The sequence below is a fragment of the Schistocerca cancellata genome, chromosome 5, assembly GCF_023864275.1.
Source record: "Schistocerca cancellata isolate TAMUIC-IGC-003103 chromosome 5, iqSchCanc2.1, whole genome shotgun sequence".
NCBI classification, from domain to species: domain Eukaryota; kingdom Metazoa; phylum Arthropoda; class Insecta; order Orthoptera; family Acrididae; genus Schistocerca; species Schistocerca cancellata.
Genome location: NC_064630.1, coordinates 441,077,428 through 441,095,466, shown reverse-complemented (window position 1 = coordinate 441,095,466; position 18,039 = coordinate 441,077,428). Strand labels below are relative to the sequence as shown.

The following is an 18,039-nucleotide window of genomic DNA, read 5'->3' as shown; positions in this document are numbered from 1 at the left end:
AGAAAGTAACTTCATTATATGAAAAACTTCATAATGACGTGCCATATTAAACAGCATTGAGGTTGAAAGGTAATGGTAGGCAAGCAATGGTCTTTTTTCCTGAATGCAGTTTTCATGCCTTTGTTGAAAATCCTATCACTTCTCGATAATTTTTTTCCAATTCCTAGGAGTGCAGAAGTGTTGTTTGAAGTATCTCGACAAGAATAAGTTGCAAACGGTGCAATCAGCGGACCTTGAAGATCGTAGGACGTGGCCAAAGCATGTAATCACCTATTCTTCAAATAAGCATTAAATCACGTCCACCGGCAATCTTGCAGCGTGTGCGGTGTCGTATGTCTGTCCAAACTGGCATAGTAAACTTAATTTTTTTTCCGTTGTTCATGAGTGTAACAAAGTTCGATATAAATTAAGTTTATACGTCGTCAAAGAAACGTCGGCTTTGTTGGAACATTTTTCTCATTATATTATTTGAAATACGAATGTAAGGAAGAAAGCGCTGTTTTTTGGTGTTTCTAAATCTACTGCAAACTTCTAACGTAATTTACGACATCAATTTTTAAAATTTTGATTTTTAAAGACATTTATGTGAAATTAGTGAGTTTTATGGAAATACGCGCCAATTTTGCGGCTCAGAATCAAAATAATGTTGTACAAAAAAAGAAGACGTTGAAAACTCAATTTCAAAGTTATAATTAATTAAAAAATCGTTTTTAAGAAGTAAGAAATTGTAAACCAACAAAAACGTGTAAGTTTTAAAAATAAGCATGGCAGAAAGTTCTCGGTTAGACACTTCTCCTTTGGCGTCACCAATCAAGGTGAGTAGCTCGTGGTCATTCAGGTTCAACAAGTTGTGATAGTAGGATAATGGAACTATTCAACTGACGTGCAGTTTTTTCGATTGGAGATATGGTATAGGATGTGTTTATAGGACGAAAAAAACACAAAAAATGTATACCGTATTTACTCGAATCTAAGCCGCACTCGAATCTAAGCCGCACCTGAAATATGAGACTCGAAATAAGGGGAAAAAAAATTCCCAAATCTAAGCCGCACCTGAAATTTGAGACTCAAAATTCAAGGGGAGAGAAAAGTTTTAGGCCGCACTTCCAAATCGAAACAAAGTTGGTCCATTGTAATATGAGACACAATTTAGGTCGAATGAATGACGATACAGCTACAGTAGTTTGGTTCGAGTCGAAAGCTTAGCAGTTAAGCTTTACCAGTAGCCAAAATTATACGGATACCCTTCCTTTTTCACGTGCTTCGTCTGGTTTGAATCGATTGCTTATTTTGCTTTGATCTGATAAGTGCCATTTTCAATGTTATAGGTGTTTACGTCAGTCACTCTAAGCTGAAAATGCATTACTATACTGTGTCATGCATTGTTTGTCGCATTCTGATAGTGCGTGTTTACGGCCTGGCGCTGCTCGCGGCATGACTTGCTTTTGTGCGCGCTACCGCCGTCTACAATTAAAAAAAGAGAGGAATCGTACATTAGCGAAACAATGGCAAGAGACTGCTATTTTTTGTTACTTACACTGCTGCTTTCTTTGATAATGATCAACAAGAACCAAATAATAGACTGCGTATGATATAACATGTTCTGAACGAGCGTTTGGCGAAAATTTTTCTCCGTTTGAAAATCTTTGCGGCCGCTTCTTTAGTACATCAAATTCTGCACAGAAATTAGTCATCTTAGATTTAAAAATCTAGTCAGTTGCCGTGCTTCATTTCTGACTGTATCACTATTAGGCATAAGAGTAATACGAATATAAACATGACACGATACGTATATTCTTCCGCGTTTGCTGTTGCCTCACTCTAGTTTCGTAGTTTATTTGGCAGACAGGATTTAAATGAGATAGAAGCAAACACGAAAGAATACATGGCAAAATGTTTATATTCGTATTATTCTTGTGGTGAAGAGAATACTGCATGTGATTCACATTTCATAAGGTTCCTATTAGCAACCATCTCTTCTCACAGGTAGGAAAAAATTCAGAACGTAGAGTTGGCCATATTGACAAAAATCCCAGTATTACCAGTCGGATTTTCGTAGTACATTGAAATTCGAAGATGAACAATACGGAATTTGTATTTACTTCGTTGGATAATGTATGAAAATGCAGTGGTCGAAACTCGGGCGGAGAAAAATGCTCGTCTTCCAATTTTTTTTTTTTTAATTTTATTTACTGACGCAGAGGTTTTGGCGCCAGTATTTATCTTTGTGCCTACAAAGGATGCCTGTGTAGCGCTACATATATTCGATGGCAGAAGTTAGTTGTGGCGGCACCTATCAACATTTTTCAGAACTTCCGCTTGCTTTGCACTCGATTCTAAGCCGCAGGCGGTTTTTTGGATTACAAAAACTGGAAAAAAAGTGCGGCTTAGATTCGAGTAAATACGGTAATTCACTGATAAAAAAGCCGATACACTACTTGTTATACAAGGAAAAATCGGAAAGAAGAAGGCAGCGCACTTTAAACATGAACAACAACGAAGACTTAGCTCAACAAGCAAGTAAGATGAGTTTAAAAAATCATTTGTAGGCCTACTTCTCATTCTCACGCTATTTTGTCACATGTACAATAAATTCGTCGAAGTATGAAATTATGCACTGAACATTTTTAATAATCTGAGCCGAATAGAGAATGTAGAAGATACAGGGATTGCACAAATATGTTAGAAATGAACATTTTGCACGTTAATCAGTCGTCTTCTTACATGTGACTGCCAATGTAACATAATCCTCATCTTTAAAAAAAGAAGTGCGCCAGAGATGGCGGAAATGCTAATGGCATACCACACTGTTTTTTACAAGCACTTAATGGAGAGACTTTTAACATATTTTACGATGCTTCCCATTCGCTTGTAGCGGAAATTATAATAACGACTTCACGCAAATGAGAGCAAGCCCAATCCCCTACAATTATTGTGCTTTCATTTTCTTTAAGAAGCATTACCATTCCCAGAATACAGTCGTCTCGTTGAGCATAGCGCATTATCCTAAGCTGTCGAACAATACGCATCTTGTATGGATGTAATTTTAAATCATTTAACACTACCTTGCGCTCTGGCTCGTGAAGTAATCTTCACTCACGTTCGTATTTCATACAAATCGCCTTGGACCCTGTCATACACTCTCGGTGCTTTTTGAAGCCCTTGCACTTTATTCTAAGTAGGTGGCATCTGTGCAAGGCTTCATGTTATTCTCAGACTATGAAAGCACCTAAGAATTATACTGCAGGTAGAAATGACATAACTGCGCTTATGTTGAAATGAAACCGAAAAACCCGATATACCAATATGACAGATTCACCATTACGCAGATAGACACAGATACGAGTATGCAAACATGTTTCGTTCTACCACCCACAGCTCCGTATCTCTTGAAAAGACCTTGAGTAGCGAGGTCAATGACCGTTGGTTCTTCCACCTACCTATCTACGAGCAGTAAAATGGCTCTGAGCACTATGCGACTTAACTTCTGAGGTCATCATTCACCGAGAACTTAGAACTAATTAAACCTAACTAACCTAAGGACATCACACATCCATGCCCGAGGCAGGATTCTAACCTACGACCGTAGCGGTCGCTCGGTTCCAGACTGTAGTGCCTAGAACCGCTCGGCCACTCCGGCCCCCTATGAGCAGTAAACTAGCTGTTTCAAAAACTGCTCGTTCTCGGCGATCAAAAGGGTGAAGCGCTTTCTTAGAGTAGGGCAGGGAAAGGAAACGGTAGTGTCTTTGTCAGAGAAACTATTCCAGTATTAGTTTGGAACGATTCAGAAAAATAAAAAAAAGTTCATCTGGATATCCGAAAGTGGATTAAAGCCCACTTCATCTAAATTCGAGTCCCGTGCATGAACAAAGATGACATTTAAAATTACTCGAAAACTACATCAGTGCCGGAATCCATAGTTTTCAGGTCTTATTTAATCCATGGGAGAATGTCACAGAGATATTGAAGGAACTAAAATGGTAGACTCTTGAAGACGGACGCAAACTATCCCTAGAACGTCTGTTAAAAAAAAGCTTCAAGAACCGGCTTTAAATGATTACTGTAGGGGTATACTACAACCCCCTAGGTATCACTCACACAGGGATCGTGACGTTAAGATTAGGATAATTACTGCATGCACAGAGGCATTCAAACAATCATTCTTCCCAAGTACCATACGTGAATGGAACAGGAAGAAAACCTAACAACTGGTACAACGCGACGTACCCTCTGCCATGCTCCTCACGGTGGTTTTCAGAGTATAGATGTAGATGTAGATGTAAATGGGTATCGGCCTTGACGATATTTAACCCACGGATGTAGGATTGGCGGTAGGAATGGGTGACACAGAAATCGTAACTCTGGAACTATTCGAGCAATAAGAATCAAACCTGGTACACTATTCGGGGAAACAATACTGTTTGTTTACGACACTCTTTAACACACCTGGGGAAAGTTGTGGGGTTAGGGGTGGGAAGAAAAAGGAAGAGAATGAGTTTTTTGTGTCATCAGTCTTCCGACTTGTCTGATACGATCCGCGACGAATTCCTGCCTTTCACCAACCTGTCCATCTCAGAGCAGCATTGCACCTATTTGCTCAGTTGTTGTCGGATGTATTCCATCTCTGTCTTCCTCTGCAGTTTTCAGCCTCTACAGCACCCTTTAGTACTGTGGGAGTTGTTCCGTGATGCTTTACACGCATCCTGTCATCCTGTTTCCCCTTCTAGTCAGGCATTGTCGTATGTTCCTTTGCTCGTTGAATCTGCGTAGAACATCCACACGCCTTGCCTTATCTTCTGCATCCAATAACTAATTCCGAGATCTGTCTGACCATCATCTAACCCAGCTGGAATCTTCCCATGTCTCCGGGCCTTTTCCAGGTACACCTCCTCCACTCGTTATTTTTGAACATTGTATTCGTTATTACTAGCTGAAATTTATTGCAGATCTCAATTAGTTTCTCTCCTCTCTCATTCCTACTACCAGTCCCATATTCTCCCATAACACTGTCGTCTATTCCTTCTCTTGCTTTCCAGTCCCCCATGATTATTAGATTTGCATTTCTCTTTACAGACTGAACTACCCGTTCAGTGTCCTCATACACTTTCTCTACATCTTCTGCTTTTGACGTTGGAATGTATACCTGAAGTATTGTTGTTGGCGTTGGTTTGCTATCTACTCTGGTGTGAACAACCCTACACTAAATTGTTCAGATTAACTCATTCTCTGAGCTACGTCCCTATTCATAACGAATTCTACGGACATTATACAGTTTCTTTGCTGCAGTTTCTATTATCCTGTATTCGTCAGAAGTGTTTATCTTCTTTCCATTTTACTTCATTGACTCCTACAGAATCTACATTCAGCCCTCCAATTCCCTTTTCAGATTTTCTAGCGTCCCTAGCTCTTTCGAATTTCTAACAGTCTACGCTCACTCGTAGAATGTGACCTTTTCGTTAGTTGTTCGGTTTTTTTCTTGCGACTGCTTCCTCCTTGGCTGTCCCCTCCCGGAATCTGGAATCTTTTGCTAATGGAGAGATCATCAAGACACTTTTTCATTTCAAGGCCACCTGTGCTGTGGGTACATATTACGTGTGTTTAATGCAGTGGTTTCCACTACCTTCTGCATCCTCAAGCCGTTGGTCATTGCCGATTGTTCTGCCCTTTAGGGACAGTTTGCCACCCGAAGGTCAGTAGGTTATCCTGAAACTCTTCCACTCCTCGTCCCTCTTTGACAGGCCTGTGGTAGAACGAAGGTGACCCCTTACACCGGGAGTCTTCGGCTAACATTGTAAATGAGCTTTATTCCGAGTTTAAACAGTAGATGGGTTTCAACCCAGAACCTAGGGCTTCTTGATTATTAATAAAAGACGAGAATCTTGATTAAGTGCAATTAATCCATGAAAGAAGGGGCTTACAAAACTTGTTCGACCTATTCTTGGTTGCTGCCCATGAGTCTGGGAGCCAAATCAGGTTGGATTAATAGACGAAATAGACAAGGTCTAACGAAGAGTGGCGCGTTTCGTTACGAGATCGATCAGTCGGTGCGGTGGCGTTAAGGAGGTGGTCAACAAACACCAGTGGTAGACTCTAAACGTGAGGTGTTGTGCATCCCGGAGAGGTTTGCTACTGAAAGTCCGAGAGAGTATGCTCGCGGTAGAGTCGTGCAATATATTATTTCCACAGACGTTTCACAAAATGGCTGCAACGAGGAAATCCGAGAAATTAGAGCAAGTACGGAGATTTACTGAAAATCGTTTTTCCCACGCATCATTCACGGATGGAACAGGAAGGAGTATCAGATATTTGCTATCAGAAGTACCCTCCACCACACACCGTAAGGTGACCTGTGGCGTACATAAGTAGAACTGTATAGCACTTCCAATGATACGCTTAAAGAACTAGGGCAATGAATTTTACATTCTTGTCAATATTTACTAGACGATAAGGGGATATTTGAAACAATTCGTACCTCACTGCCGAGACGAATGTAGTATTGCATCCAAATGCGAGGACGAAACGTGGGTCAGCTCCACATCAGGTACGAGGTTGCGTTACACTGTAACCTTCAACGTACTGAAGTATTATTGTACACTTTTCTTATGCTACTGCTTGCCAGACACTACTACAAAATTCCGACTACCATGGGAGTAGCGAAAACTGCGCTTTGTTTCCGAGTGCTAATATTCACTACGATAAAAAACCCATCTTATCTGTTGACAATTTCCACTGGCAAAGATTTTTAATTATTATAAGCTTTACTTTGAATAATTTGAACGTCCAAATCTCGCAAGTGTTGCAGGTTCATAAATTTGCAATGTTTATATTACTTTTGCCCAAAACATGGCTACTTCCAGTGTATTTTCTGCTGCTTGATACACAAAGTGAGCGGGCAACACGAAAGGAGACCCCTCGAAGACTCCAATGACTGGCAATCACGACAATAAAAGGAATCGGACGTTCCCTGGGCGACATCATAGAATAGCATCCACATCGCAGACCTTTTCAGTGCCGCAGTTAACGACCAGCAAAATAAAAATATATCGACTATGAAATTCTAGCGTTCCAGTTGCACATCGATTTAGAATTATTCACGGTTGGATTGCTAAGATAATACATGAGTGAAACCTACCCGGTTACATGGAGACTTGCAGGTAATCGAAAAGTTTACATTTGAAATATTTTGTACGAACTTGGACAATATTTCATACTGCTGTCACAGGGTGACTCTCAACTATAAATTCGCAGTTATCTCCTTTACGTACCATTGTTTACTGATACATTTTTGCTTCTATTATCGCAAATTTACACCTGTGTCAGTTTCCGTTATCAACAATGTTACACTTGGTAAGTGCATTTTCCAGCGTGCCATCTTGATGATATAGTTGTCCTATTTCCACAGTGGATTCACACTGTACAAGTGAAACGTAATTATGGACAAATCTGCATCTATCTGACAGCGGTCTAGTAAATGATTATATAGAGGAGTAGCTTCTTCTGTTAAAAATAGGAGAAGGCTCACTTTATAGTCGAAACTGAATCACGGACGGAAGTAATCATTCATTACTTTTACTCCAGATAAATCCCCCTTGTTCTCCAGAAATTCAAGATTTCCTGGTCTGAACATAACTGGTAAAGTAGAGAAGAGATACTAACTAAAACAAATTTCCAACCTCATTCACATAAACCTCGTATGAAAGAAGTTCTGGTGGATAAATCGAGTTGTACTTGTATGCCTCTATGACGGACAAACATTTAATATACTGAACTATGCCATGTAAAATTTTGTTACACGAGGTAAAACTGCTACACTTCTGAAATTACTCGTATTGTACACAAGCAGAATTTTTTTTAGAGAATACACCGCAATTTGACAATATATTTCTGTATTTTACTTGTGTACAATCTAGATCACGATTTTCACGCAATTATCGACTACAATTTTTTTAGACCATTAACATCATTTGCTGTGTATTGTGTTGGGTGATAAACACACCGTTCAACACATTTGCTTAATATTGATATCAGTGGTACAAAATTAACATCTAGTTGGAATGCAGCACGTTATCCTGCATTCACGTCATACCCGGGAAAGTCAGAATGTGGTGAACTGTGTATTTGTTATAGAGCACAGTACACAGCAAAATGGTGTTAATGGTCTAAGAACATCGTTCTCCATGACGGCGTGAAAGCCGAAATCTAGATTGTACACAAGTAAAATTCAGATATATACAGTCGAATGACAGTGTATTCTTTCAAAAATTACTATCTGCAGGACTGTGGCTCAGCACAACCAGAAACGTTGCTATGAAGCACACAGCTTATCAGTCTCTGGTTCACTATACCTTAAATACTCTTATATATTCTGAAAATGTATATTTCTTATGAATTACACGATTTAGGCTTTAATAAGTTGAAGTCAGGAAGGATGTTTTAGTGTGATCAGAAGCACACTAAATAGTTACTCCAGTCATTCAGCTTCAGCGACCTCGCTGTCATCGTTGCATTTTTTATGGCTTTCGGTATGTGCCCAAACAGCCGTCTCAATGGTGGAATATCAATTATGACGATGCGAACATGGGAACAACACAACATCCAACCCGTGAGTGGAGAAAATCTCGAACTAATTGCGTATTTATAAGTGACTACAACAGAACGCTCGCCCTTCTGTATCAATATCCCGAAACCTGAAGCGCATCTGAACAAAGTTTAGCACTGGATATGCTGGGAGGTCATTCCCCACCGCCTGTCAGAAGGATATAAATACATTTTTACCAGGCGTAATGACACGCTTTCCCCGCCTACGAAATCATTTTCTTAACAGATGGATTAGGAACTTGAAACGTAATGTCCGCTACGAAACTCAGTTTCAAGTGTCAAGCTAATAGAAAGACGAACCCAGTAGAATGACAGTGATACATTCAAGTTTTGACTGGGATTGTGTACAGATGTGCTTTACATTTGAGCAGCACGCTATCTTTATCAGGTGGGATGATTTCGTGTAATAAATATGGCGAGAGCATAGTATCGATTTTAGAAGCGGGCTACAACGTATATCATCGTTATATTTACGTCGTTAACTTTAAGGAAGCTAAAAACATGAAACCTGCCTACTATTCAACGGCTCCTTGGATGGACAAATAGATCTGCATTTGGTTTGATGAGAGACCAGAATAGTGCAATACTGTCATAATAGCGCTTGCCAGGCACTACTCTCAAATTTCGACTACCATGGGAGCAGCGAAAACTGTGCTTCGTTTCCGAGTGCTGACATTCAATACGACAATAACATTCGTCGTATATGGTGACAATTAGCACAGGAAAAGATTGCTAATTTTTGTAGGCTTTACTTCGAACAATCTGAACGTTTATATTTGACACGTGTTGCAGGTTCAAACCAACAGCAAATTTTTTTATTATTCTCGTATCAGAAACACACATATTATATCCACATTTATAACTTTATTACTTGACACCAAACCTTGGCCACTTACTACGCATTATATGCTGTTTAATACACGAAAGGAGCGGGGCACACGAAAAGAGTCTCCACAAAGATTGCGATCACTTGCGATCAGGACAGTAAAAGGAATCGGGCGTACCCTGGTAACGTCAGAGAACCTATCATACAAGAAATATCTACCTCGGGGGTCTTTTCAGAGCCGCAGTTAACGATCAGCAAAATAAAAATATAACGACTGTGAAATTCTAGCCTTCCAGATAAGATCACGGAACATGCACAACTAATTAATCACAGGGTGAGACAAATAAAAATGGCCCGGGGAACAGGGTTCTAGTGGCAAATAAACACAGCAGAAGAAAAGAAATGCATTACTATCCTGACTATAGCAGATGTTGGCATATTCCACAGTGGGCTTCTCATTCAGATATCACATTCGAATGTTGGTTCTTTGTGAGATGTTGTTGTCCGCGATATTCCTGCTCGCGTTCGTCGGGATCTGGCTGGTGTCATGCGAACTTGGAATCGATGGGTTCGGGACAACCATACTCAATACCATGCAGGACTTCAACCGCCTGGCGCAACTGACGTTCGATGGGACGGACGCTTGGATCGCTCGGTCATGTATACCCGTAAAATACCTACAGATTTAATAATTACTCTTATCACTAAACTCCATCCGTACAATAAGTAAAACTTCGTTATTTGCTATCGTTCTTGGTGTTGCAGTTTCATTGGCGAGGGCGTAGTTGGCCGCGTAGCCTGCCACAGACCCCTTCGCCGGGCAGAGCACGCAGCCCGCAACGCAGTTACCGTTGTACTGCGCGCTTCGCCCCCAGACAGAAGCTTCCCATCGAGCGGTAGCGTCCGCGTCGCGCCACCGATATCACGGCTCGGCCCTCGTCCTATGCTATTTAACTCTGCTCGGATCTCAAATTACAGCTCTATTGTACAAGTGCATGACAAAATCTTGTCCGTCCAATTCACAGCCTAAATAGCACACCAGCTAAAACGTTCAGAGAAGATTTTGATGAAAAATCTATACACCCGTTCCCAGGTCGTGTTACACATAATCCAGCCCAAATAAAAATTGTTCAAAATCTCGTAAGTGTACTTACTTCAAGCCAAAATCACTACCACCCAACGGATATAGTGACTTTTCGAATAATTACAATTGACATAAGTACATACCTATTTTTTTTCAATAAAAACATTATTAGAGTAATGTCGCTATTCTGTAAAACAGAATGTTAACGGTACACAGCAGCAACAAGCCACAAATAATTTTTGGTTTATTTTATTTTAAAAAATCACCTTTACCGATTTTGAACTGATACAGTCACCTCCATACAGCTCCCATGTTTTATCAAAATCAACGTTCACATGTTTTGATAAAAACAAGCAATCCGTGTGTGAATATATATATATGTGTGTGTGTGTGTGTGTGTGTGTGTGTGTGAATATATAAATTCGAAACTGTGTTTTTTGGTAAAATGTTTCAGTAGAGTGAGAACAAGCCTTCCTAGAAATTAAACAGTGGATTTATGTCCAAATTTTCATAGCCAAACGAAGTGTCGGAAATAGCTAAACGAGGTATCAAACTGACTAGCTTCAAAGTAATCAGGTTAAGTAAGAAATTCTTAATTCATCATTGAAGGGAAAATTCAAATAATGTGTAACTATGTAATGAAGTGTCAAAAAGTTCATCTCTTCAAGGCCTAGTTATTTTGTGCATCAAAGGTTACAGTGATCTAGGAATTGTGGAATACTTTCTTTCAAGTTGAAAATAAAAATATCAGATTGCGGCATACATTGAAGATTTTTTTCTTTCTCTTGATCTGTATACCCTTAATAATAATAGAAAACTGATCGATATTTAAATTTTTTATATTTCATGCTTTCTGTACAAAACCTGAAAAAATAACGTTCAAATTTTTTGTGCTCTGATTTGTCTGAAATTAGATGAAATTGATTAGAGAAACATTTCATAAGCTTCATCTGCCGAACGTGATTTCGAGCATCATTCAAAAGCGCTTCAGATGTAGTTCTAAACTACTTTATTTCTTACGTTCAGGAAAACCAGTTCATTAAGCATGTGACCTCATTTTTTCAAAAACTTTTTTTTTTAATTTTAATAAAGTCAACTGCCAAGTCTGTTGCTGGTTACTACGGTTACTACCGTTATCGTTCTATGTAATGAGGATACTGGTATCCGAGACCAGTCACTCACGAAATATTTCTTCATTTCCATTAAATGGTTCTCAAGCCTTTTCAGGCTCATCGAACGAGGCATGCAGAAGCTACATGCTTATGTTCGTAGCTTGATTTCGGGTACTGTGACACAAGCCTAGAAAACGCTAATACTCTCTGTGTTCTGCAATATCCATAAGAGATAAACTTCATTACAAATGGTTTGCAAATTATATGAGAAAACACACAAGAAGCGACGAAGAGAAATAACTTTACGGTAAAATCGAGCTACGTAAAGTTGGTTAGTTAGTTCTTCTGTAGTTCCATTTGCGGGACTTCTGTCGAAATAATATAAAACGAATGTGTTTAGAGGATACGTGCATCTGGTTTGTTGTGGGTGTATGAGTGCATGACGGCCATTTACAGTAAAAATAGGAAAGTGGCTAAAGCTTCTCATAAAAATGAGAATTTTTAGTCTTTTACTAATGAGGAGAAGAAAAAAAGACTAGCATTGTTGGTTGAGGGATCTCGAGCGGAGTACTCCGTCACCTAAATGGTAAGGTTTTCATATCTAATTCTGTGTTTTCTCGTATAATCTGCAAACCATTTGTAATGAAGTTTATCTCTTATGTATATTGCAGAACACAGAGAGTATTAGCGTTTTCTAGGTTTATGTCACAGAGGAGCAACCTCCGGTACCCAACATCAATCTACGAACATAGGTATGTAGTTACTGCATGCCTCGTCCTTACGTTCACGAAGAGTGAAAGAGATGCTTCTTCAGTGTATCTGTTAAAAGAAGGTGACTGTAATCGCTGTGCATATGGTATGGCGCTATGTTTGTGTTGTATGATGATGAGAGAAGCGAGTGGGTGGAACTCAGTGGTGCCACTCAGCCTAGGCCAGCCGCGCAGCACTGACGGAGTCGCCGAGCTTAAAGCTCCATCCGACGGGCAGATCAGCATCAACAGTGTTACGCGCCCACACTCCATGAGACACTGCAGAGAAGTTCGAAGTTTTATGCTGGTGACTGCGAATTTTACAGCATCGCTTCTCCTCCGACCTGCCGGACTAATACTGGTAGTGAAAATTTCTTCTACCGAAAGGTTTTGAACCGGCCACCTCTGAGTCGTGGACCACAGCACACGAGCTCGTTTGCGACCTCGGCTAATATGGTAAATTAATAAGGTCAGAAAATAACTTGAAAGAGAGGTTCGTGTTTCTATTGAAAATTGGATAGTATAGCGTTAAAGGATACATCTTATATAATTAAAAAGTTGGTGCATATATAAGCGCACACGTGACAATATGTAAAGTCCTATCAGAGAATATGTGTGTGTGCGTGTGCGTCGATGTGTGTGTTTGCCCTTTCGTGCGTGGAGATACAATTAATCCCAAGTACGTAATCCCCTCAGTGCAGACATCAAAGGCAAATAAATGGTGAAGAGCCGTCATAAGTGAATGTGTCACCCAATACCTATGCTTTCCAGTCACACCTCACCGATCGGCTCCCCTCTCTCATTTTTAATTAGGCTCCCTCCTCGTTTCGCCTCGTGTTAATGCCATATTGGTTGTTTGCACAAACCATAGATGCTTTCTTCTCTGCAGCCTCGCCTAAAAAAGCTCCGTCTTTAATGACCCGGCCTTGACGAGACATCGAATATACTAATCTCCTGCCCTTCCTCTAGACAGTGATTCAGTGAAAGGTCACTGTGCCAATCAGTTCACTGGCTGTCATCAAATGACAATATAAGAGATGATGAAAACAAACTACACATTCCCACACCTGAGTTTTAAATCTGAGGTCCTTTGATTACCGGTAATTTGCCTTAGCTAGTGGGACCAACTAGACCGGCATATCGTATGCAGCATATGAAATATGTACATGAGGTGTTACCGTCTTAACTAACCGGTACTCTCGGAAAAAATAGTAAAGAATATTGCAAAAAAGGTGAATTTTGTTGGACACTTGCTTGATACAGAACAGAACAACGTTTAAGTAGATCGGAATAGTTTTATTTTACAAGAATATATTTGTACAGTGTCAAACAACGCCAAATATTAACAGAATTCTCACATGTGATATTTATCACATAAAACAAAAACGGAAGTACAACACTGAAATCCTAAAGCGACTACATATTTACTGATGAATTACTAGTGAATAATAAGCAGAACCAGCACCTAAATCGCAACCGCATTTGAGACAGTAGCTTTACAATCCCCTCGAAACTGTGTGATGCTTGAGTACAATCAGTGCTACCGAACGAAATGGCACACTTGCGGCTGAATGCACCTGAATCCCAAATATCTATGATATAGGTTTCATTTTCGCTAACATTATTTCTATTTGGCTGAGTTTCTGTAATAGAGTTTGGCCAGACGCTTGTACAAGATTACGATTGATTTCTATCCCAGTCGTTGAAAAATCAGAACCTGTATTGTATCTATAATAACATCATTGACGCTCAGGTTCTGAAATGTAACAAAAAAATAAAAGGAATTATTGTTTTCACAACTCAGATGCAAGTAGGTCATCAGGGGATAAGCTCTGAATCAGGGCAGAAACGTCTCGTGGCCTCTAGTAATGGATGGTTTCTGTTTACATTACTAAATAAATAGCAGATATCCAACAAACCACTTCATCTTTTCCCGCTTCACCTATACTACACATATGTTTTTGTTGTTCATCACAAGTCACTACAAGTAATATCCGAGTGCCTCCAAAAACTGTATCCCGCTAAAATCTGGAAATATTCAGCATTAGGGTTCTCTTGCTAATGATGTCGTCCAAAATAGGTGGTGAATAACAAAAAATAGCGGCCATGTGAATATGCATCCGGGTCAGGAGCGTCCGCATACGTGGTGGAGGAGGCAACGATATGAGCTGAATCTGCAGAGCGGAGGGAAACGGTGTCCAGCGTGAGATCTGTCAGCGTAAACTATTCACACAATATTTTACATTTACAGTTTCATTCAACCCGTACGAGTAAACTTGCAGAACAAACCGTCTTTCACAACCTTTGCAAATTTACATTTAAAATGTCTGTAACACATTTTTGTCTCCTTCTTATATCTTGCTTAAGGATCATGAGTAGAAAATAACAGAGAAGAGGGAGTTTACATAGGTACATAAACAATTATCTTTCCCATATTCCACGCGCAGGCAGAGGGTGGTTAATTACGGTACGAATTACTATCCGCCATGTAGTACACAATGAGCAGTAATTATGGCGACATAGTTATGGAAACTACCGTCTCTCGACAGTCAAAATCTCGTTGTCGGCACCAAGCGTGGCGGCACAACGGCTGTGATAATACACTCGTATTTAAAATAGAGTTGTGTACTTTCCATAAATTATTTTAGGTGAATGCCAGGACGCTTCCTGAAATGGGCGGCGACCAATTCCCTCCGCCATTCTTTCGAACCTATCTAGTATTCCGCCTCTAGCATAGGTGATGTCCGTGATAAGTTAAGCCCTAAGCGTCGTATGTTTGAATGTGCCATTTGAAATATCTCGGGTGTCTTTTTTTATTCTCTACAGACAACCAAAATATTGGACGAATATAGATTATGGGTGGATAGAGCTGTCAGCTACACAGACTACGCGTTTTAACCTAAATAGAATTCATTGGGCTCTGACCATACCCTTGACTTGTCCTGTCCAGAATAGGAAACCACGAACTTTTCATATTCTGCTGGAAGGATTACTAAACGTGGAATCTAACACTCGATGTCCCACCGACTAGCTTCACATAAACAATGCAGTCTTTGCTGCGGTATAATGCACAAGTTTAAGTATAAAAAATTTCCCTTAATGCCAAACTTCTATCGAGAAATAATGTCGGAGCAACTTCGTCATTAGAAACAGCGATACTGTTAACATGTCAAACACCTGCAACTTTCCGCCCGCCTCGTCATTAGAATTCTGCAAACCGATTTGTCGCAACGGTAAATTCGAATTACCTGAAATGTTACATACAACAGAGAACGTCAGATCCGTTAGCAAGTTGGTACAGTGCGCACGATTCGAAGAAAGATACAGGGATTGCCGCCGAACTGAATACAAAGATAACAGTTCCGCGCAGTGGAAACAACGCAGCAGAAATGGATAATGACGGGAATGTCACTCTTCTCTGTATCACGTAAAGGTAACACCAAGAAATCTCTCCTCGGCCGTGGAGTAGAACCCGGTAAATTTACTTCCGTAGTCAATATTCGAACAAACAGCTACCTTCATATAATTTTCAAAGAAATTCATTGAAAGAGTGAGTTTCAGTCGCACTGGCCGACACAACGTTAGTGCCACTGAACTTATTTTAGAGACACGTATAAAAAGACAATAAAATTCAAGGTCAACTCCGCCACACCCTACCGCCAGGCATTATTCAGACATCCTTATTTGGTTTCCTACTAACTCTGCTTTGCCGTAGTGACGGAAAGGGTCGGAATGTGCAGAACCGATATATATATAATCACGCGTGCACTGTTTGTGGGAAGAGCAATAGAGGAGATGACGTGTGTCAGGTAGAGGTAAGCTCAGTTGGGCGAAGATAAAATAATCGGGAATAGTGAGTCAAATCCTACGCTATAATCAGCAGGAAAAATTCGGGTGATTTACAGGCACCTGCAGATTGCAGTGACATGTTAATGTTGTTGACAATGATGATGAGAGAGGGTGGAAAGCGGTGAATCATCATAATCTACTCCTTTCCAACTTCACCAACGGGTCGTCGAGCTTAACGTAACCCTACGATAGGAGAATAACCACCAACAGCTCACATGCTCTCACTCCTCAAGACGCTACTGAGAAGTTTAGAGATTTAACGTGAAACATTGGTGTGTAATCCGGCGATCGGGAACTGTACGCCACCATCTGTCCTCGTCTTGGCAGTCGAATATGTGGTGCAGGATTTTTCCGCTTCGAGGATCTGAACTTGCAACATCCAGGTCACGCGCCACTGTACTAGAATGTTACAGTGCAGTGATGCGAGTAGACTAAAATAGGGGGCTGAGCAGGGATACTGTCACGTGACACCTAGCGACATAGTAGTATCGGAAGCTCTTCCACAGTACGGATCTCCGTACTGACTCTTTCGGTATTGTCTGCAGACACGAACGCTGCAGCAAGTAGATGGTTGGCTGGAAAGGACGTGCGGCCGCTTAGCCACGAGCAGAATCGGAGCAGGCGCTCGTCGAGGGCAAAACTCCGCCTGCCTGACGAGCTCGTTAGGAGAGGAGGGCGACGAGAAACGTGCCCGCGAGTGACGGAGCGGTGCCGCTCGATTCGTGCGGGCGGCAAGGAGCACGCGGTCGGGGCGCAGCGGCCAGGGCGAGGTGTGTGTCGCTAATCAATGTGCGTGGGAGCGGCCGGCGCGCTTACCTGGAGCCGGAGCCGAGCTGGCTTGGGCCGGCGGCGCGGGCCGCGTCATGCCTGGAGAGCTGAGCCAGATGTAGCGCGCTACCGCCCGGGCACCCGCACGCACTCCTCCTGCTGCTGCCTGCTGCCGCTCAGCCGCTCGCCGCTGCGCTGTGGCCGGCTGCTGCCCGCCTTCGCCTTGCCCCTGCCCTCTGCGCCCGCTGCCCCGCGCTGCGCTGCGCTGCGCACCGCCCTTCGCGCCGCAATCGATAGCCGCTGCCGCGGCCGCCACCGCCTCGCCCTCGGCCGCAGGGTAGCAGCACTGGGCGCGCGCCACACGCGCCCCGCAGTTCCGCGACTCCCCGGCAGAGGGTGGGCTCGGCGCTGCCGGGCGCCCCAAATGGCACCCGAGTTATTAGGTTGGTGCCCAAATTTGTATCGTTTTTTACATCTTGTTCTTCCAGTTGCTATAGGCTCTTTATCGACTGTAATTTTTTATTTGTAGTTCATTGTTGCTATCTGAGTTTACATATCGTCATTTCGAGGTAGTGAGTGGAGCAATGGATACTAGGTAATGGAGTGGCAAGTGGAGAAATCGGATCATTTCCGACATATTCTTCTGTTTGAGTTCAATACAGGGGTGACAGCAGCTGACATTGACAGAAACATTTGCACCGTTCAGATGGTTCAAATGGCTCTGAGCACTATGGGACTTAACATCTGAGGTCATCAGTCCCCTAGAACTTAGAACTTTTTAAACCTAACTAACCTAAGGACATCACACACATCCATGCCCGAGGCAGGATTCGAACCTGCGACCGTAGCAGCAGCGCGGTTCCGGGCCGAAGTGCCTAGAACCGCTCGGCCACACCGTCCGGCACATTAGCACCGTGTATGGGCATAGTGCCACTGGACAGAGCGTGGCAAGGAAATGGTTTTCTCTTTTTAATGGGGTCGTCCTGACATTAGTCACTCTCCACATTCAGGAAGACTTACGGAGGGATTTGATGAAAATCATTTAAACGCGTT

At 41.7% G+C, this 18,039-nt stretch overlaps 1 protein-coding gene across 1 annotated transcript in view; it reads right to left on the bottom strand.

Annotated features, from left to right (window-relative positions):
- The window catches only part of LOC126188976 (glucose transporter type 1), a 1,320,264-nt gene extending 1,303,156 nt beyond the window's left edge, over positions 1–17,108 (bottom strand). Inside the window, exon 1 of the mRNA XM_049930753.1 lies at positions 17,035–17,108. The gene's annotated coding sequence lies outside the window, so the exon portion shown is untranslated. The remainder of the gene's footprint in view (positions 1–17,034) is intronic.
- Between the last annotated feature and the right edge of the window lie 931 nt (positions 17,109–18,039).